The following is a 22,087-nucleotide window of genomic DNA, read 5'->3' as shown; positions in this document are numbered from 1 at the left end:
CGTGCCACTGGCTCGTGAACTGGCGCTGCGTGTTTTAAGATTTAAGATGCTTGCTTCGTTCGTTCAGCCTTGCACCATGGCGATGTGGCCAATATGGCGGCGCTGCGTACATTCTTTGCAGAGCTGTCAGAGTGGCCATGCTGTATATATAGTTGAGCATAATTCTGGCGAAGCGCAGTATTGTAATATATGCTCGCATTAATTAGCTGATTGCTTTCTGGTGACGCAGGTGACCGAGAAGTGTCCTAGCAATGTCGCTACTGAGGCGAAGGCGGGAAGACTTTACGACAAATTTTCACCCGTACTTCGCTACGATTGTCACCAGCGACTATGTAGCCACGCTCAGTGTGCCGGAAGAGAAGTACCTGCCCATGATTACTCACAGCTACGGTGATTGGACGGATGATGTTGCCATTAGAGTAGGCAGCGACGTCCTGTGCCGCTGCACGGGATGCCCGGCGGATAGAGTTCGTCGACGCCTCTATAAGGCGTGGCTCGCCGCGTTTGATGCGCAAGAGTGGCCTGAGACATTCGATCGTCTATTGCTGGATTGCGTGGCAGCCACGCCCTCCCCCACACTATCCCTCCCGTACTATTTTCCGGCGGCTACGTGGAGTGGGCTAACCACATATACAACATTCAGAAGCAACACGTCCAAACACTACAAACCACCGAAGAGATCCCCGCAGTGGACAGCCACCTCCTGCATTTGTGGGAGGCGCGCCAGAGCTTAACTAAACGGTGGAAAAAGCAGAAAACTAATCTCAAATTACGCGAACCCATAGCCAAACTCACAGAGCAGGCTGCAGCGTACGCTGCCGAACTTTCAGATTCAAATTGAATAGCACGCTGCGACGCCGCAGCTCATCAGATGAGCTCGAAGGGGACGTGGCGTCTCTTTCGCAGCAGCGGGAGCGCAGTACGGACGCAACTGAGCTTTTCTCTCAATTTTGCAGAACGTACTCGTGTGCAAGGAACCCTTCCGCCTCAACTGGAGAAAATCTGGACCACCATTCTCTGGACTGCAACTGTTGCGCCAATCTGCTCCTGTCTCAACCAGTTACAAGTGAAGGCTACATCCACATAGGGAGCGACATCACCTTCTTACAAGCGACGCCACCGCCAACTGATAATCAACGAGGGGCGTAGCCCGTCATTTGGCAGCAGCGGCAGCGCAGTACGGACGCAACTGAGCTTTTCTCTCAATTTTGCAGAACGTACTCCTCTGCAAGGAGCCCTTCCGCCTCAACTGGAGAAACTCTGGACCACCATTTTCTCGACTGCAACTGTTGTGCCAATCCGCTCCTGTCTCAACCAGTTACAAGTGAAGGCTACATACACATTGGGAGCGACATCACCTTCTTACAAGCGACGCCACCGCCAACTGATAATCAACGAGGGGCGTAGCCCGTCATTTGGCAGCGGCGGCAGCGCAGTACGGACGCAACTGAGCTTTTCTCTCAATTTTGCAGAACATACTCCTGTGCAAGGAACCCTTCCGCCTCAACTGGAGAAAATCTGGACCACCATTCTCTCGACTGCAACTGTTGTGCCAATCCGCTCCTGTCTCAACCAGTTACAAGTGAAGGCCACATTCACATTGGGAGCGACATCACCTTCTTACAAGCGCCGCCACCGCCAGCTGATAATCAACGAGGGGCGTAGCCCGTCATTTGGCAGCGGCGGCAGAGCAGTACGGACGCAACTGAGCTTTGCTCTCAATTTTGCAGGTTGGTGGCGTTCTTTGCCTTTAAGTACCTTGCTCTCTGCCGCTGCTGCCACACGTTGTCCCTATGTTAAACAGTGTATGCTGTAGGTAGCCATGTCCCAGTTGCGTTGTTGTGCGTGCAGACGAGAATTTGACGAGGATGACATTCAACTCGGATGCTGTGAGTGCAAATTTCTCTTTCATTTGGATGAATGCTCCAGCGTAACTGAAGAAACATACAACGCAAAAAAAAGCTAAAGAAGGCATGGAAATGGAAATGTTGCACTTGTAAAGGTGATAAAGCTAAACATGAGACCTCAGAGTTAGCTGCTGAAGGGCAAAAAATCGAAAAAACCATAGCGGAACACCTAATCTCACCGGAACGAAAAATGGATGCAATCCTGGCATTGCCTAGCAAAGTAGAGGGTTTGGAAAGTTCAGTGCAGATGCTGTCAGATAAGTTTGACGAATTCTAGACAAGGCTACTCACTCAAGAAAATTTGACAAAAGATCTGACGAAAAGAGTGAAGGAACTCGAGAAAGAGTGCCCTAGTAAAGACTTGACTCAAATCAAACAAGACCTACATTCTTCCACAAACATCTTTTCCGTTCTGTACCGCCCACCATCTGGCAGTATACCAAATTTTCTTTCATTTTTGGATAATTTTTTAGAATGGGTTAATTACAACAATTACAACCTTGTATTAGGAGGCTATATTAATATTAATATGCTGGATACCTCAAAAGCTCGATCAGACCTCCTCACAATACTCGAAGCCAACACCTGTATTAACACCATTAACAGGCCCACCCGAATTCATGACGATTCTGAAACATTATTAGACGTATTTTTAACAAATATAGACAATGAGAAAGATTATTCTGGTGCCATTGGCGCCCACATCAGCGATCACTTGCCAATATTTCTCATTACTGACCACAAATTAACACAATCATCATTCCTGGCAACGCGTGACATGACATATCAGGATATTAACCCATTTACTCTGGAACAGTTTCGCAATGAAATATCTCAAATCAGCTGAGAACAAGTCTACAACGAATCGCACCCGGACACTGCTTACGACACTTTTTCTGTCATTATTTAAGTCAGCTTATAACAAAACTTTTTTCCCGCAAAGCAACAAACAATAAAAAGACTCGTAAACCATGGATAACGAACCATTCTTTAAAACTAATTAAACAAAAGGACGCTCTTTTCAAACGCTTTATTGAAACAAAGGATCCTGAAGACCTGCGTGCTTTTAAGGCTTTCAGAAAGAAAGTGACAAATTTTTTAAGACAAAGCAAAAGAAACTACCTTCACAACCTTTTTAACACGGCAGTTATGAAACGCAGTGACGTTGCATGGCGAAGACTTAACACGGTTCTTGGTCGAGACGGCCGAAATTCACAGAGCCTAGAAGGCTTGGTGTTAAATGGCACACCATCATCGGGATCATCACTGGCTAACGCAGTCAACGAATTCTTCACCACCCTGGTGACTGATTCCCACGATTCACGGAGCGTAAACAACATTAAATATTCCTCCCGTGACAGCGCGTTTTTAAAACCAACTAACTCTGAAGAAATTTGCGACACGTTTCTCACCTTCAACAACAGCAAATCATGCGACTCGGATGACTTACAGATACGCCCCGTCAAATACGTCATAGACACTATCAGTCCCATCCTTGAGCACGTGTACAACCTTTCCTTCGCACATGGCATATTCCCTAAAGGTATGCAGACAGGAAAAGTGAGCGTTCTGTTCAAAGCCGGCGATAAACATAGCCTAACCAATTACAGACCGATTTCTATTCTTCCAGTTTTTTCAAAGGGATTAAAAAATTTAATTAACAACAGGATGACTGAATTTTGTGAAAAGCATAACATACTAGCTAAATCTCAGTTCGGATTTAGAAAGGGACTTTCAACTGAATTAGCACTTCTAACTCAAAAAGAACTCATTTTGCATGCAATAGAAAGCAAATTACTAACTCTAGGTGTATTTGTTGATTTCTCGAAGGCCTTTGATCGCCTAAATCATACTATATTACTAAAGAAACTTGAAATCTACGGATTTCGAGGGGTATTCTTAAGTTTACTGAAAAGTTATCTCCAGTATCGCCAACAAAGAGTGCACATTAATACTCACATATCTGAAATTCGACAAATTAACAGCGGGGTGCCTGAAGGGAGTATCCTCGGCCCATTGCTGTTTAATATTTACATTAACGACATAACATATATTGATGAATCAGCTACGTTTATTATTTACGCCGATGATACTACCATATTTTTTACTTCACCTACTTCGGTGGGCTTATTTGACCGAGCAAACCTTACATTGTTAAAATTGCACAAATGGAGCGCTGTAAACTCATTAACAATCAACACTTATAAAACCAAAGCTATTCTCTTCAGGCCAAAAAATCAGCACGTGTCCGTTACTGGGAATCTAATGATCGGAGCATCAGTCATTGACATCGTCCATTCCTTCAAAAGTCTTGGGGTCATATTCGAGGAGCATTTATCTTGGAATTCACATGTCGACATGGTGGCTAACAAAATTGCCAAAGTAGTTGGAGTACTAACCAAATTACGTTCCTTTTTTACCGAGCAGAATAAAATTTGTTATTTATAACTCACTCATCCTTTCGCACATTAGCTATTGTCATCTGATTTGGGGGACTACCACTGCCACTAACATGAACAAGCTATTGTTGCTCCAGAAAAAGTCAGTGCGCGTCATTTCGGACTCCTCATATGATGCTCATACAGAACCCCTCTTTGAAAATCTGAAAATCTGTCCAGTTCACTTTCTGTATAATGACACATTACTAAACCGATACTTTAAAACAAGAAACCAAGGAAATAATTTTATTGCAACATTATCGAACCTCATGAGAAATGATAATGTTTATGAAACACGTCACCATGAAATCTGGCACATTCCATCAGTGCGTACCAACTATGGAACTCAGTCGTTGCGCGTGAGATGGCCGTCCCTATTGAATATTCGCAATCCATAAAAAAAAATTCAGTTAGCTAAAAGCAAACCTAGAAGAAAGTCTACGCCTTTTCCTACACATTTTAAACTTCCATCAACGTGTCACTTTCTCTTGTTTTTCCTAACGTTCTTTTGCTCGCTTTGTTATCCTGTATTCACCAGTGCTTTCATGCTGTCGTCCTCTGTTTGTTTTGCTTAGCTACTATCCATGTATCTGGCTTGTATCATTACCGAGAATGTTTTTACTAGTACACTGTGAATTGCTCGTCTTATTAATAACAGAATTGTTCATTTAGTTTTCAGTCATGCCGCCGCGGTGGCTCAGTGGCTATGGTGCTCAGCTGCTGGCCCGAAAGACGTGGGTTCGATCCCGGCCGCGGCGGCTGAATTTCTTTGGAGAAATTCGAGGCCCGTGTGCTGTGCGATGTCAGTGCACGTAAAAGAACCCCAGGTGGTCGAAATTTCCGGAGCCCTTCACTACGGCGTCCCTCATAGCCTTAGTCGCTTTGGGACGTTAAACCCCATAAACCAACCAACCAGTTTCAGTCATGACTTTTTTATATTCTGAATTACAAATTTGCAACTGACGATGCCAAATATCATTTCTATATGTCTGTACGCACATGAATTGTTAAGGGGCACAGACCCCGTCAAGCTGTCTTCTTCAGCTTTTTGTCTGTGCTCCAGACCTCTGTAAAGATGTCGAATAAAGACGAACGAACGAACGAACCAACGAACGAACCAACGAACGAACGAACGAACGAACCAACGAACCAACGAACCAACGAACCAACGAACCAACGAACCAACGAACCAACGAACCAACGAACCAACGAACGAACGAACGAACGAACGAACGAACGAACGAACGAACGAGCGAACGAGCGAACGAGCGAACGAGCGAACGAGCGAACGAGCGAACGAGCGAACGAGCGAACGGACGGACGGACGGACGGACGGACGGACGGACGGACGGACGGACGGACGGACGGACGGACGGACAGACGGACGGACAGACGGACGGACGGACGGACGGACGAACGGACGAACGGACGAACGGACGGACGAACGGACGAACGGACGGACGAACGGACGGACGAACGGACGGACGGACGAACGGACGGACAGACGGACGAACGGACGGACGGACGAGCGAACGAACGAACGAGCGAACGAGCGAACGAGCGAACGAGCGAACGAGCGAACGAACGAACGAACGAACGAGCGAACGAGCGAACGAGCGAACGAGCGAACGAACGAATAATCTCGAATTCCGCAGCCGGCGCCTAAACCTTGAAATACATGGCATCCCCTCTAGCGAAAACGAAGATCTTTTGAAGAAAGTGAACGAAGTAGCACTGAAACTTAAGTGCCGCCGGTGACCCGAAACGACATCACAAATGTACACAGACTACGTGCGAAAGCAGGCAAGACACCCGGCGTAATTTTCCGGTTTCAGTCCCAAGAAATGCGCGATAACTGGCTGTCAAACAGGAAAGAGTTGAATGATATAGCTGATAACACATATATCTGCGAGAACATGACCAGGCACTCCCGCAACCTCCTTACCACAGCAAAGGAATGGGCAGCCGTTTCAGGCTATAAGTTTGTATGGCAAGTCAACGGCAAAGTCCTAGTGAGGCGCGCAAGCGGTGAAAGCGCGATTGTTATCCGCGAGAAGGAAGACCTTGACCGCCTCACATGATGTAATTTGCAGTGCAAGCAATCCTTGGCTATTCTAATTTGAAATGTTGCTTTGAGTTTCTGATTTTTCTCAAGTTGTTCCGCAGTTAAATACGAACTGTAAACTGTCAGCGTTTCACCTATATTGCAGAAGTTTACGTAACAAGTTTGATGAAATTCAGATACTCCTGTCTTCCATGAAACATTTTTTTGATTTCATTTGTTTTACCGAAACATGGCTCTCATCCGAGGAGGAATACCTGCCACTTGATGAATACGACTGTGTCTAAGCATCTCGTTCAGAAAAACGGGGCGAAGGTGTGTGTATATATGTCCGCTCTGATTTGCAGTATAAAATAGTTCCTGAATTCAAGGTAATAGATGAGAGTCATGAATGTATAGCCATAGAGTGCTCAGATATATTGTTTTCTGTTGTATTCAGACCCCCATGTGCTTATTTCAAAGATTTTTATCTTTTACAGAAAGGTTGCTAGAAAAAGGCTGTGAACTAAATCTTGGAACTGTTATGGTTGGTGATTGCAACATCAATGCAACCGCTGACAACCCAATGTACAAACATTTCAAAGAAATTTTAGTCGAATATATGTGGTGCAATGTAATCAGTTTACCAACAAGAGTAACACTGACCACGGAAACGACACTTGACCTCTGTATCACGAGTTTTGATTCTGAGGATGTCAAAGCGGGTGCTTTAAAATCAGACATAAGTGACCATTTCCCAATATTTTGTTTTCTACCTGGGAATCCACCAACTCGATGAAATGAAGAGCTCTTGCAGAGAATATGCTCTGAGCGGAACGTGGAAAAGTTTGTACACCTTGTGTCAAATTTTGATTGGAATGACGTATTAGTTGAAACTGAATCCAATATGTCTTATAATGTGTTCATATCATCATTTATGTCCCTTTACGAGCAGTGTTTCCCCCTCAAGCTTAAAAACAAGGGCAGGAAACTTCGGAAACCATGGACAACCATGGAACTGTACGAAAGGATGAAATCTCGTGACAACCTCTTCCAAAGATTTTTAAACACAAGGGATGCAAATGATCTCCATGATTATAAAAAAGCACGCAATAAACTGAATAAGGACATGAAAAAAGCTAAATCTGAATACTATATAAATAATATTGAATACTATATAAACAATACTATATTAGTACTGCCAGCAATTCCACACTTATGTGGGAGACATTTAGAGAATTAGTAAACAGTAAACCAAACACCAAGAGTGTGTTGTGTTGTGTGTTGTGTGGTGTTTAATGGCGCATAAGCGGCTAAGGCTATCATGCGCCAAGAACAAGGTTTAGTAAAATTGGCTTGAGCGAAGTTTGAAGACAAAGTGTATAAAAACGGTGGTGTAAAGGGCCTAAAAGTTATTTTTATTACCTGGCTGATTAAATACAAACACTTTAGAAATGGCTGTTTGCAGAAGCTTTTAAAAGTTGGTTAACCTCCGTGGACATCCTTGGCATGGCAAGGATCTCGAGGCCCCAAACTACTCAGATAAAAACCTCAGCCTCCTTCTCAGGACTGAGAAAGTGGCTGAGGTGTATCGTTTTAAGTAGAGAAGCACAGGGTAAGAAATTGCAGTTTTTGAAGAACACCGGCTTCCTTTAAAAAGCTAAAAACATCAAGCATACTAACGGCTGCATGTTCAGCTAAAATCAACGCTGGATGAAATGGAATATGTTCTTTGTAAAATGTAGCAAAATATTTTTTCCTTACTGATTCAAGTTTTGTGCATGATAGTAGTACGTGGTTTACGGTAAGTTCATGTCCGCATTGCTCGCAAACAGGTTTGTCTTTCTTTGTTAGCAGGAAGTTGTGTGTGAGATGTGTGTGTCCTATACGGAGACGGCATAAAATAACTTCGATGAATCGTTTTTGGTGTGAGCATGATTTCCATTCGCCTAGGATGGGTTTTACTAAATGTAGCTTATTTTTTCTTTCGATATTCCATTGCGACTACCATTTATTTCTTAATTTGCACTGCACCAACTTCATACCATCTTTGTAGGGAATGTACACTTTCTTTATTTGTTTGTTTCGAACTTTTCCAGCACATTCATCTGCTTTCTCATAGCCAGCGATTCCAATGTGGCTGGGAACCCAGCAAAATTTTATGTCTTGTCCCTGTATTGTGGCGCTTGTTATGTTATGTATGATATCCCCGATTAGTGGTGTCACTGCATTGCTATGGTGAAGTGAGGTTAGTATGCTCAGAGAATCAGTGTAAATGATACTGTTCTGAATGTTCTCATTTATTATTTTTTCTACAGCCACCAAGACTGCGTAACACTCGGCGGTGAAAATGGATGTACACTCAGGTAGCAGTACTATTTTTTCCCAATTATTCTGAACTACAGCACTTCCCACGTAGTGCACCGATTTTGATCCATCGGTATAAAATGCTTCGTATTCTCCGTACTTTTCGTTGAGTGCTAAATATTCTTGTAATATCTGTTCATGTGGTGTATGTTTTTTCCGAAATTGTGTTAATGTGAAGTCGCACACAGATGGTAGGCAGTACCAAAGCGGGAGTGGATCAGGTTTGCGGGCAATATTAGGTAATATGTTCATTATGCCTAGTTCTTGGCATTTCTCTTCAAAGCGGAGAAGTGGTCTGATTGCTAGAGGTTTGTTGGTAAATAGTGTTCGAGATGGATACTTTGTAACGAGTGGGTAACAGATGTGGTTAGGCTGGGAACGGATCTTTAAAATGTATGAGCATGTGAGCATAGTTCGTGTGTCTGCGAGTGGTGGTTCATTGGTCTCTACGTACAGGCTTTTTATTGGTGACGTCCTGTATGCACCAGTTGAAAGGCGCAATCCCAAATTGTGCACAGGATCCAGTCGCTTCAAGTACGATGGCCTTGCTGATCCATACACTATGCAACCATAATCTAGAATGGAACGTGCTACAGAGCGATAAATGTGTAGAAGGCATACCCGATCAGAACCCCAGTGTTTGCGTGATAGGACTTTCAGTATGTTCAGTGCTAGCGATGCTTTCTTTTTCAGTGCGTTTATGTGAGGCAGGAAAGTAAGTTTTTTATCGAAGGTGATGCCTAGAAATTCGTGTTCCTTTTTGAAAGGCAGCTCGGTTTGGTTGAGGTGTAATGTTGGATTTGTGTGCAAGCCTCGTTTGAGTGAAAAAAGTAAGGCCACTGTTTTCTGTGTTCAGAACTGGAAACCATTCTTGTCTGCCCATGTTGCCATTTTGTTGATTGTAAGCTGTACTTGTCGTTCGCATGTGGATATATTGGAAGATGTATATGCTATCTGAAGATCATCAACATACATTGAATACATAATGGACCTTGGGATTATTTTTTTAATAGAATTCATTTTTACAACGAAGAGAGTTGTGCTTAAAATGCACCCTTGAGGAACTCCATTTTCCTGAATGAAGTCCCTCGAAAGGGTCGAGCCTAGGCGGACATTAAATGAGCGGTTAGACAAAAAGTCTTTAATGCAGTTGAGCATTCTGCCACGGATGCCGAGCTCAGCTAAGTCCTGGAGAATCCCGAACCTCCAGGTTGTATCATATGCTTTTTCTAAATCAAAAAAGACGCTAAGACAGTGCTGTTTGTGTATAAAAGCTTCTCTGACTGTATTTTCGAGACGGACTAGGTGATCTGTAGTGGAGCATCCTTTCTTAAATCCACACTGATGGATATCAAGCAGTTCACAGGATTGAAGAACAAAGGTTAGTCTGATATTTAGGACACTTTCGAAGGATTTGGCGAGGCAACTGGTTAAGGCTATGGGCCTATAACTGCTAGGAGAGGTTGGGGGTTTACCAGGTTTAAGGAACGGTACAATAATAGCTTTCTTCCAGGCTTCAGGTATTTTCCCTGACATCCAAACTGTGTTGAAGAATCTCAAAAGTGCTTCTATGGCAGGCTCAGAAAGATGTGCAAGCATTTCATAATGTATATGGTCGGGTCCTGGAGCAGTTTTTTTCCTGGCAGACAGTACTCTGTTGATTTCTTGGCGGGTAATTAGACTATTGTATTTTTCATTTGCACCTCCAGTTGTTGGGAGCCTCTGTTTTTCAGCTGTATTTTTGTATTTTAAAAAGGACTGCGTGTAGTGTGATGAACTTGAAACTGCAGTGAAATGTTCCCCTAATATGTCTGCCTGTTCGTCTATGCTTGTTTGTGTTCCGGGTGTTGTTAAAAAAGGAATTGTGAATGATGAAATGTTACCGTTTATTTTTCGAACCTGGTCCCACATTTTTTTAGATGGGATCTGACTGTTGATAGTTGAAACATAATTCTGCCATGAAGCTTTTTCGGCACTGCGACGGACATACCGAGCTTTAGCTTTTGCTTTTTTTAAATTTAGGAAATTTTTCACGCGTCGGATACCTACGGAATTTACCCCAAGCTCTGTTTTGTTGTTTTTTCGTTTCTTTACAGTCTTTTGTCCACCATACTTTATGGTTTTGTCGCGCCACTCCTGACGACTGAGGAATAGCTGTGAGTGCGGCAGTTATGATACAATTAGTGAACTTTTCGTTTATCTGGTCAACGGTAAGATTTCCTAAAACTATATCTTCTAAAGTTGCCTTTGCTCTAAAAAGTGACCAGTCGGCGAGGTGAAGCTTCCAGCGCCGTGGCCTTGTGGGGATTATTTCCGGTGGGGATGTTAAAGTGATTAGTACAGGGAGGTGATCGCTGCCATATGGATTGTCAATGACGTCCCAGTTCAAATCGTTAAAAACAGAAGGTGAACTAAAAGACAAATCTGCCGCCGCGGTGGCTCAGCGGTTATGGTGCTCGGCTGCTGACCCGAAAGACGCGGGTTCGATCCCCGCCGCGGCGGCTGGAATTTCTTTGGAGGAGAAATTCTAGAGGCCCGTGTACTGTGCGATGTCAGTGCACGTTAAAGAACCCCAGGTGGTCGAAATTTCCGGAGCCCTTCACTACGGCGTCTCTCATAGCCTCAGTCGCTTTGGGACGTTAAACCCCATAAACCATAACCAAAAGACAAATCTAAAAAAGTCATTTTCCATGAGGTAGGCGAGCAGTATGTGGCTTTTTCTGTATTTAAAAGACATACATTATTTGCGAGGATAAAATCTTCAATTATTTGACCCCTAGAGTCACAGTGCTCGCTTCCCCAAAAAGGGGAGTGAGCGTTAAAATCCCCGACTACTAGATATGGTTCTGGAAGTTCATCAATGAGGCCTTGTAGATCGTGGACTGTTAGTGTGAGATGTGGAGGAATATATACAGAGCAGATTGTAATTGTTTTGTAGCTAACAATGCTGACTGCAACTGCCTCAACTTTTGTTTTGAGTCTGATCTCTTGAGCAGGGACGCCGCTTTTCACTATGATGGCTACGCCTCCCGATAGTCGGCTCGCCTGTTCCCGATCACTGCGGAAAACAGTGTAATTCTTAAGAAAGTTATTTTTTGGGGACCTAAATATTCTTCTTGTAGACATAAGGCGACAGGAGCGTGTGCTCCTAGTATGTCTTTTATGTCACTGTAATTGTTTAAAAGTCCTCTACAATTCCATTGTATTATGAAAGCCATCTTATTTTTGTGTTTGTATCGGGTGAAAAACTAGATCAAGTTTTTGATGGCCCCGTGACTCGGGGCCTGTCTTTTTTTGATCGATCCAGAGAGCTCCGCCGACCGTCCGACGTGGACGGCGCGGGGCTGCCCGGGGTCGTGTCCATCGCCTCTGCGGAGGCGCTGGACGACCGTGCAGAATGCACGTTCGCGTTCGAGTTTTACCTCGACCTGTGGGAAGAGGTCTTGAGGCCCGCCGACCCGGGGGTCTGCGCAGCCTGACTTGGAGTTGGCAGAGTAGCGTTAGCTGCTCTGCCTTTGGGCGCGGATGGCACCGCTACAGGCTCACTGCGTGTGACCTCGACGGGTGCCGAAGCCTGGTGTGGTGCGCCGCGCCCACGCACCACATCGGCGAAGTTTTGTTTTGTTGTGAAGGAGAATGAGTTGGTGAGTGCAAAACGCCGTCTCGCTTCTTTAAATGAAATGTTTTCCTTTGTCTTTATGGTGATTATCTCCTTTTCTTTTTTCTAGGATGGACACGCCCTGGAGTATGCTGCATGGTCACCTTCACAGTTTGCGCAGTGCGGGGCTGCGTCACATTGATCAGAATGATCCTTCGAGGCGCATTTCGCGCACGTTTTCCGGCCGCGGCAACTTTGTGAGCCGTGACCGAACCTTTGGCAGTTGAAACATCGGCGAGGGTTGGGAATGTATGGTCTTACGTTAACTTTCAGATAACCTACTTCGACTGTGTCGGGCAGTGTGCTGGTGTTGAACGTCAGGATCATGTGTTTTGTGTCTATTTCCTTATTATCCTTCCGGATCTTGATTCTGTGAACATCTATCACGTCTTGGTCACTCAGACCTTCGAGCATCTCTTTTTCAGTGATGTGGACAAAGTCATTTTCGGATATAATGCCTCGGACGGTGTTCAGAGATCGGTGTGACGTCACGGAGACAGGAATATCCCCAACAGACACAATGTTTACGAGTTTTGAGTGTTGGACGTTGTCACGCAGTTCGAGCAGTAAGTCACCGCTAGCCATTTTAGATACCTTGTAGCCAATGCCCAAGGCTTCTGTCAAACACTTTGACACTAGGAAGGGGGACAGGATTCTAGCTTGCTTATCTTGTACTTCACTATGGATCACATGGTACTTAGGAAAACTGACTTTTCTTTTTTGAAAAAACTCTTCTGCTTCGTTCCGCCCTCTCTTGAGAGAGCGATCTAGTTTGGAAAAGGGGGGAGCCATAAAAATTCTAGTTTTTCGGTCATGGCGCCAGCCACCCACCATGGAGCCCAACAAGGGGACGGGACAGGAACTTGCGAGCAAGTCCTGCCCACGCCAGCTGTACACCTTAACTATAACCTAATATGACTCAACTTAGGGTAGTTGGTCACACACGGTTAACCCTCGCCGCCAGGAAAAATAGGAAAAAAACGAAGAAAAGAGGAGGAGACAGGAGAGTTGTAAAGAGGAGATAGGAAAGTGAAAGATAGAGGGGAGGACAGGAAAAGGCGACTGCCGATTTCCCCCGGTCGGGTCAGGCCGGAGGCGCCGTCTACAGGAAGCTGGGGCCAAAGTGGTGTGTTGCCTCCGCCGAGGGGCCTTAAGGGTCCAAACGCTCGGCATCGGCTCAACCACCAGGACCCCTTTTCCCCGGACACGGCGATGCCACGCACGGCTAAGCGCGGATGCTCGGGTCCATGGTGACGCATTGTTCACCATCATCCCCCTGCGGGGATGTCCCTGCGGATGCTCGGGTTAACCCCGTGGTGTCGCCACTCAAAACGTCTGTATGCTGCAGACGCCTCCCTGCGGGGAGCCAAACACCAAGAAGATTAATTTTCATAAGCTTGGTGCCTCTGAAAAAGAGATCTCAAACTTGTTCAACAAACATTTTCTCACAGTAGGTGCCTCTTCTGATGTCCCTCTTGCCATACCCTGTGAACACTATATTGCTAATAACTGCTCCTCGACTCTTTTCTTTGCCCCAACAGACCAATATGAAGTGCGGGGAATAATTATGTCCATGAAAGATAATTCAGCTTCTGGCCCAGACGACATAAAGCCAGAACCATTAAAAGCAGTGAGTGGTATTTTAGCAGTCCCATTAGCCCACATCTGTAACCTTATCATGACAACAGGCGAGTTTCCAAGCTAAATGAAGTTGGCAAGAGTCACAGCCATTCATAAAGGAGGATCTTTTGATTATTTAAATAACTACAGGCCTATATCAATCCTCTCTGTCTTCTCTAAGATAGCAGAACATATCATTAACAATAGGATAACCAGTTTTCTAAGTACACACAACATAATAACGAAGGAGCAGTATGGGTTCTGCAAAAATAGGTCGCTAGAAACAGCCCTTCTTGGAATTAAACAAGAAATTCTTGATAACATAGAAAAGAAACTGTTCACACTAGGTATCCTTTTAGACTTCCGAAAGGCGTTTGATTGCATATAGCATGAACGTATTTTGCGTAAACTACCCTATTACGGCATCCGAGGTGTAGCACTTGCTCTAATAAAGAGCTATTTAACTTCCAGATCACAATTCACAATAATAAATAGAGTCGAATCGGAGATGGAACTATTCAATATGGAGTACCCCAGGCGTCTAGTATTGGACCTGTATTATTTCTACTATACATCAATGATATTGTTAATATTCAAGGGCACAAAAAATGGTTCTGTACGCAGATTACATAAACTTCTTTTTCTCAGGAAATAACATAAATGAAATATGCGCGGAAGCTAATAGTTGGCTTAGAAATTTAAATACATGGTTAAACTCAAATAGGATGCAACTGAATACGACAAAAACAAAATATTTATTGTTCAGGTCGAAAGGACCAACAAATTTTCCACCCTTACCAATAGAATTTCAGGGAGTATCCATTCAACGCACATCAACGATCCGATTCCTAGGAATCGTGTTCCATGAAAACCTGTCATGGTCACCTCATGTCGACGCCTTAAGAGTAGATATAGCTAGAGCAGTTGGCTTACTGAATAAAATAGGATCATTTCTCCCGACTGGGGTTAAACGGAAAATATACTATGCACTTGTCCACTCGCGTCTCGTTCATTGTTCTCTGCTGTGGTCAACGACAACCGAGACAAATATGAAATACCTATTATCATTACAAAAACGAGCTATGCGGGCCATTGGAAACGTTCCCTACATGGAAAGCACTGCCCCATATTTTACCAGATATAGCATTCTTCAGGTAAAACAACTGTTTAAACAAAACTATCTGTGGAAGCGCTACGCCAATACCGTGCAGATATATCGAAATTTCAAGAAAACTATCAAGCTAAACAGTCGCCGTATGAACTAAGACAGAGCGAAATAGTTAGGGCCAGATGACGTACAAACTATGGCTTACAGAGGTTATCGTCGCAAATGCCACAACTCTTCAACAAATACCCTGACATATTAAACTTAATAAATTCTGTTGTGTCTCCTGTTAAATTGAAAAAGCAAGTTAAAGCAATATTTTTATCTGAGCAGGAGGTGCATGGGTTAAACTCCTGAGCCAACTCTTGGTGCCGTTAATCTGTATTATGTTGTACTACCATCGTGCACTATAGATCATATTCCATTACTTTACACTGGATTGCATTTCACATTATCAATTTTTGTTTGGTGAAACATTTTTGTTTACTGATAAACTTGATGCAGTACGTAAGAAATTCTTTTTGTATTACTACAGTTCAAATAAGTTACCTTTCTTTTCGTTCTACAGAGAGATTAGAGTGTAACCTAAGACGGTATATATCTTTCTGTATTCTGTATTGATGTGTTGTACTTCGGTCTGCTTATGATGTATAATCATATGTACACTTGTGCTGCCTGTGCTGTCAGGGGGGCATAGCCTAGTCGGGCCCCATCCGGGCCTTTTGCTATTGCCTCCTGAGCCAATTTATAGCAAATTGTCTGTAAGAAAGAAAGAAGGAAGGAAGGAAGGAAGGAAGGAAGGAAGGAAGGAAGGAAGGAAGGAAGGAAGGAAGGAAGGAAGGAAGAAAGAAAGAAAGAAAGAAAGAAAGAAAGAAAGAAAGAAAGAAAGAAAGAAAGAAAGAAAGAAAGAAAGAAAGAAAGAAAGAAAGAAAGAAAGAAAGAAAGAAAGAAAGAAAGAAAGAAAGAAAGAAAGAAAGAAAGAAAGAAAGAAAGAAAGGAAGAAAGAAAGAAATCGACCCCTCCCAAAAGAGAGGGGAGACGCAAAAGCAGCTCCGGCGGGATCTGCAAGGGTATCAAGGTACGACGGCGCAACTTGCGGACACTGTGCGACAGATATCTCTGTCTTATGGAGGACCCGCGTGGGCCTGAGTATATGTACTATGGCAGGCCTAATGAAACACTTGATGCCCCTTTTGAGTTCCACGACCTTAAGGCGGCCCTAGCAAAAAGGGGCGGGGTACGGCTCCTGGACAGGATCCCATAACAGTGAACCTGTTGGCGAACCTACCGGACTCAGCCTACCTCCATTTAATAGAATACATCAACAAGATCTGAGGCGGGCGTCCACTCCCTCCCGAGTGGAAAACGTCACTTGTGACGTTTATCCCTAAATCAGGTAAGGCCGTGAATACGGACAACCTGAGGCCCATATCACTGACCTCATGTGCGGGCAAGCTTATGGAGACGATGGTACGGGATCGCCTCTCTAAATACCTGGAGAGTAAGGGCTTCTTTGCAGTCAGCATGTTCGGGCTTCGCCACCACATGTCTGCACAGGATGTCCTTCTCCAGCTGCACAGGGATGTTATACGACCCACAACTATGCGACACAATGACAAAGCCATCCTCGCCCTAGATCTGAAAGGGGCTTTCGACAATGATAGACACGGAAGCATCCTGGCCAACTTGAGTTCTACCGATTGTGGGGTTAGGGCCTACGCGTATGTAAGAGATTTCTCGACTAATCGCCATACCTTTCTTAGGATTGAGGGCGAGGAATACGGCCCTTACATTATGGGAACACGAGGTACCCCTGAGGGAGCGGTGTTATCACCGCTCCTGTTCAACATAGCTATGATGCGCCTCCCAAGCCAACTGGCCCGGGCGGAAGGCATCCAACACGCGTTATATGGAGATGACATTACAATTTGGACCACTGAGGGGAGCCTTGGGGACATGAAGGACCGCCTTCAGCAGGCCGCTTCCATAGTCGATGCGTATGCTATTGACTGTGTGCTCCAATGTGCTCCAGCGAAATCAGAGCTTCTGCATGTCAGAGCGAACCCAAAGGATAGGAGAGCAATTCACATCTCTCTATCAGGAGGTCCTATTAGAGAGGTGCAGGAGCTCCGTATTCTGGGCCTTTTCATTCACCACAGACTCAGACCGGACTCCACCATTGTGAAACTCAGGAGAGTAGGAGAACAGGTAGGGCGCATGATCCGCCGCGTTTCCAACAAGCGGGGCGGCCTACGGGGCAGGGACGCGCTTCGGCTCATCTATGCCTTCGTGACTAGCCGGATCCTCTACGCCGTGCCATATCTCCGCACTACTAAGCAAGACGAGGCGCGAATACACGCCATCATCCGCAAGGCAACTAAGCGAGCCCTGGATCTCCCGGTGGCTACCTCTAATGCCAAACTCAAGGCATTGGGGGTGCTAAACTCCTACTAGGAGCTGCGGGACGCCCACCTCGTGAACCAATACACGCGGCTCATGCAGACGGCTCCTGGGCGCCGCCTGCTGAACCGCTTACACATCCAACACGACTGCACTCCAGAGGAGGCGGAGCGTATCCCAGTACTGTGGCGCCATATGCTCTGGGTCTCCACCCTCCCCCGTAACATGGACACCGACATGCACGAAAACAGACGACAAGCGCGGGCTTGTCGCGCGCTTGTCGCGAAAACAGCGCGAAAACAGACGACAAACGGCTCCCGACCCGGTCTATATTATGTAGACGTAGCAGGGCCATCGCCCACGGGATTTTACACGGCCGCTGTCGTTCACCAGGAAATGCACGTTGATGGACGCTCCTTTCGAGCCCCGAATTCAATGCTAGCCGAGGAAGTAGCGATAGCGCTTGCTGCCGCCCACGCCAATTCGAGAATCATCATCGCGGACTCCCGAAAAGCATGTGATCATTACTTGGCAAGAGATCTCCCCCTTAGCTGCTTGCATTCTAAGACGGACTGCCACTGATCCAAAAGCGAAAAGAATCATTTGGGCTCCTGGCCACCAGGGCTTACGAGGTAATGAGGCCGCTGACGCGGCTGCCCGAGCGCTTATTCACCGGGCTCCTCATCCCAGCTCTTCTGGCTCGGAGGCTAACCAGCCGCTGCTGCGATTCAGGGAAATAATAACGGATTATAGCGACAACCGCCGCCTTTTCCCGGCCCCTGGGCTGAGTAAGACGGAGGAGCGAACTTTAAGGAGCCTGCTGACAGGTACTCTACTCTGTCATGCAATAATAAAACATTACGATCCTAACACGGATGGGCGATGCCCGCACTGTGGGGAGACCTGTGATATCTTCCGCATGGTGTGGGAATGTACTCAAAATCCCCACCTCCCCCCTTCCCCTACCCCTTCCAGAGAGGCATGGGAGACTGCCCTCCTCAACTGCTCCTCGCTTTAGTCCCAAAGGGCTCTGGTGAAACGGGCGAGAGACGGGGCCTCGTCATGCGGTGTCCCGGACTAGGGACGCCGACCATGTAGCGGGGCCACTCTGTGGCTCCCAAACTCTATTTCATCAATCAAAAGTTTTCATCACCACCACCTCAGACCCGGCAAAGCCACTGTTTGATGAATTGTTTCGACTAGTACTGCGACACTGCGCCCCAAAGGGGCTTTCCTAGACATCAGTACCTTGAAACCCCTCTTCAAGAGCGTCAAATCGGGTGGTGCAGACATCAAGTCGGCTGAAGGCTTCGTGGCTCACTTGGCCGGTTTCCTGTCTGTTGACGACCGGGAGGCCCTGAACGAAGCGGGGCTAATTGTCGGCTTTGTGAGCCTTCTCCTGAGCTCAGTGTGCGCTGTTAACGTCAACCGCCTCACGACCGTATTCCGTGACCTCAGGAAAACCGAGCTGGCATCAGTGCTTCCCACGTCGTTCGAGGGAGAACTGCCTTGCGGCATGCGGCATGATTGCGGCATTCACGGCTGTCTCGGAGGCGCTATGGCGCAAGCAAAGAACAGGTTCGCGTTTATCACCTCCCCTTCCACTAACCCGACTCCGACTCCATCCGGTTTACATGCTATCTGCTGTTGGGGTCGAGTGAGTCAACCCACCGAGACCCACCCCCTGCAGCGGAGTTGACTGGACTCGCTCCCTCGACTCCCGGACCCGACTGTTAGGTGTTTACATGAACCCAGTAACCGGTTTTCAACTCAAATCCTCAACTCAAACGCGTCATGGAAACACGGTTAATAACATTCTTGTGATCATTTTCCGAGAATTCCTTCTCCTGCGGCGCTAGTCTACCCTGCCTGCAGGAGGGGCGCACCTCTCGGCTAAGCTCGAAAGGGAAGGGGCGGTACTTTGCGCCAGCTCCGGAAGAGGGAACTAGATTCTTTTACCCTCGCACGCAGGCACGCAGGCACGCAGGCTGCTGGTGCGCCCCTACTCTCGACACCAGTCGCCATCTATCGGCGTGCGCCTCCCGATGGACTGCGGGTGCTGGTCGCGCTGGCGCCGCGCGTAGAATGCATGTTTACGTGTTCGCTTCTGTCGTTGTAGTGCTTCATCATAACGTATGAGGGTGTGTGCTGTGCGTCACTACTCACATTTTCCCTCTACCAGACAGTACTGCGGTTATCTTGCGCGCAGTTAGTCGTTAACGTGGCATCTCCGAGTTTTTTTTCGTTCTTTTGGATGTGAGTATGTGCGGCGAGGCAGTGCGCGTCTGTCTCGTTGTTTGTGCCCACCATGATGATATTGATATTGGTAATTAGCGCTCGTGTCCTGTCTTCACCTTTTCTGTGTCTCGGTTTCGCGCTACGTTTTTCAATGATGATATTCTGCTGGCTCAGGATTCTAAACGCTGGCGCCGCAGCGGCAACGCTGCTCCACCGAGCCGCTGGTGCGGCGGCGCTGCTCAGGGAAATTCTGGAATAGTATTGCAAACAGCAAGGATTTTTCCCGTGTAGTAGTCGGCCAGGTAGCGTAAAGACTGCAAACCGGCACTTCTAAGCAGATTTATGCGCTGGCGTGTCGTTTGTTGCCGTCTTTTACGTGCGCTATCATCTATGATAATTTTAGGCACAGGAATGTGGATTTATTGATTTTATTCATTGGTGTAGTAACTGGATAGACGAGCTGCAGACTGAAGGTTGTCTCGACGAAGCGGGTGTTTTCGATCACCTCCTTGCGCTGAGCTTGGTCTAGTTCCCATTAAACACATTTCTTGCAGAGGATTTTAAGCACGACCGCTACCGATTTCAATTGCTCTTTCCGCACGCATGTCATAGGAATAAAGGGGGGGGGGGGGAGGTGTAAATGGTTTACTGTATAGTGTCTTTCTGCTTTTGCTATCTACCTTAATCATAGGAAAATATGCGCGATTTTAATACATTCATTCACACTTAGCCAAACGCCTACGCAACGCTGTCACACGCGGCGAGAGCTACCGAATAAAATGAACGCGACTTCGGACCTCAGAATTCGTGAAAGCTGGATTTGCTGCTAATATCTATTCAGGCTTTGATAATTTGAGCAAAAGTACGTTTTTATGCGCCAGGTTGCATAAACCATGATAAATTTTGTTTTCTGTTGGCGCTGCGACTAAGTTAAGCTTAAAGCGGTAATTTGTTGATAAACTGGCGCACCACGCATGCGACAAGAAAGCCGTGTTTGTGGGTGGTACTTTATGGCCGAAGGATTAAGAGTGCATGGGAATTGGAACTGCACGCTAGCCGCACACCTAATACTTGATATTGAACAAAAAATTTTCATTGCAGTGGAGCACCAAGACGGTAGCGATATAAGCCCGAGCGCGTTCTAAACGTCAGCACAATTCACGTGAATGTCAAACAAAATGTCATTAAAACGCATCAATGTGCTCCCTTTGATAACGTGAATACTTCCTGCAACACAGCCACGCTGCGGAAGTATGCTCGGCAATGTTTTTTTAGCGCCCGAAGCGCGGCTATATGCAAGCGCGGCCGCGGAGCTGCCGCAGCCCCGCAGTCCCCAAAGAAACCCCCGCACCGCGGCGCACCAGTCGGCAGAAAATGGCCGCGCCCAGGAGCGGCTCTGGATTCTGGTCTTATAACTAAAGAACGAAGCGGCACATGCAACTCAGAGGGAGTCCTCCAGCCAATCACGTCGATTTCTGTGGCTGTGCATACAGCCAAGTCTGCGAAAGAGAGGGAAGGAGACGGCGTTTTGTCCCCGTGTCGCCGAGAGTGGAATCTCCTTTGTTCGGGATAAGGCTGCGCATAGCCTGAGCTGCACAGCCAGTAGTAGTACATAAAAAGAATAATAACGCAAAAATGAAGGAAAAGATTTTGCTGCCCCGGCATCTGCCATCGTCTCTAGGAGCACCTGAGCTGGGGCAGCAGAAAGGAAATGGATAACGATCTGACAGGTAGGAGAGAAATGAAAGTGTGAAAAGACAGGGAGGAAGGAGAAGGTAGGTGTGGTGCCCCCGTTTATTGCCTCAGCTGCACTGGCCACTACACGGGGGGGGGGGGGGGGGGGCTCACCTTTCGCTTATGTCCGCGCGAGAGCGTCTTTTGCGCAAAAGCACTGAATGTTCCAGGTGGGGTCATGTTCGGCATCAAACGGTCGTGGCGGCTTCAGTCTCCACCGGTGCTATCGCGGCGCACCGGTTGAGAGCGAACAGAAAACTGTTCGGTCGATGCGCTTGCCTGGGCGATCTCCTTTGATGGGCATGTGCTGCTTCGTTTTTGAGTTGTACCCGACTCATCTGCCACATGCATTCATTTCAGCGGTGGAACATGGCGCCCTTTGACCACGGCATTCGTTTGAAAGAAGTGCGAGTCTAGTTCAGGAAAACAACACCTTCTCGATGATTAGTGCTTGTCGTGTCCGGTCGCTGTGTTGAATGCAGCGAAGACGCACACGGTACTTTAAGACTTCGTTTATTTAAAGCCGATGAGGGTGCGACCAGCGTCGACCGAGGCAGGAGCCGAACTGGCCGCCCGAAG

At 46.4% G+C, this 22,087-nt stretch overlaps 1 pseudogene; it reads left to right on the top strand.

The window, feature by feature from the left end:
• Positions 1 to 251: 251 nt before the first annotated feature.
• LOC149369698 (uncharacterized) lies at positions 252 to 21,752 on the top strand (annotated as a pseudogene).
• The last annotated feature ends 335 nt before the right edge of the window (positions 21,753 to 22,087 follow it).

The sequence above is a fragment of the Amblyomma mixtum genome, chromosome 1, assembly GCF_055824585.1.
Source record: "Amblyomma mixtum isolate Tamu chromosome 1, ASM5582458v1, whole genome shotgun sequence".
NCBI lineage: Eukaryota > Metazoa > Arthropoda > Arachnida > Ixodida > Ixodidae > Amblyomma > Amblyomma mixtum.
The sequence above is the reverse complement of the archived record's forward strand: the minus strand, read 5'-3'. Positions and strand labels throughout refer to the sequence as shown.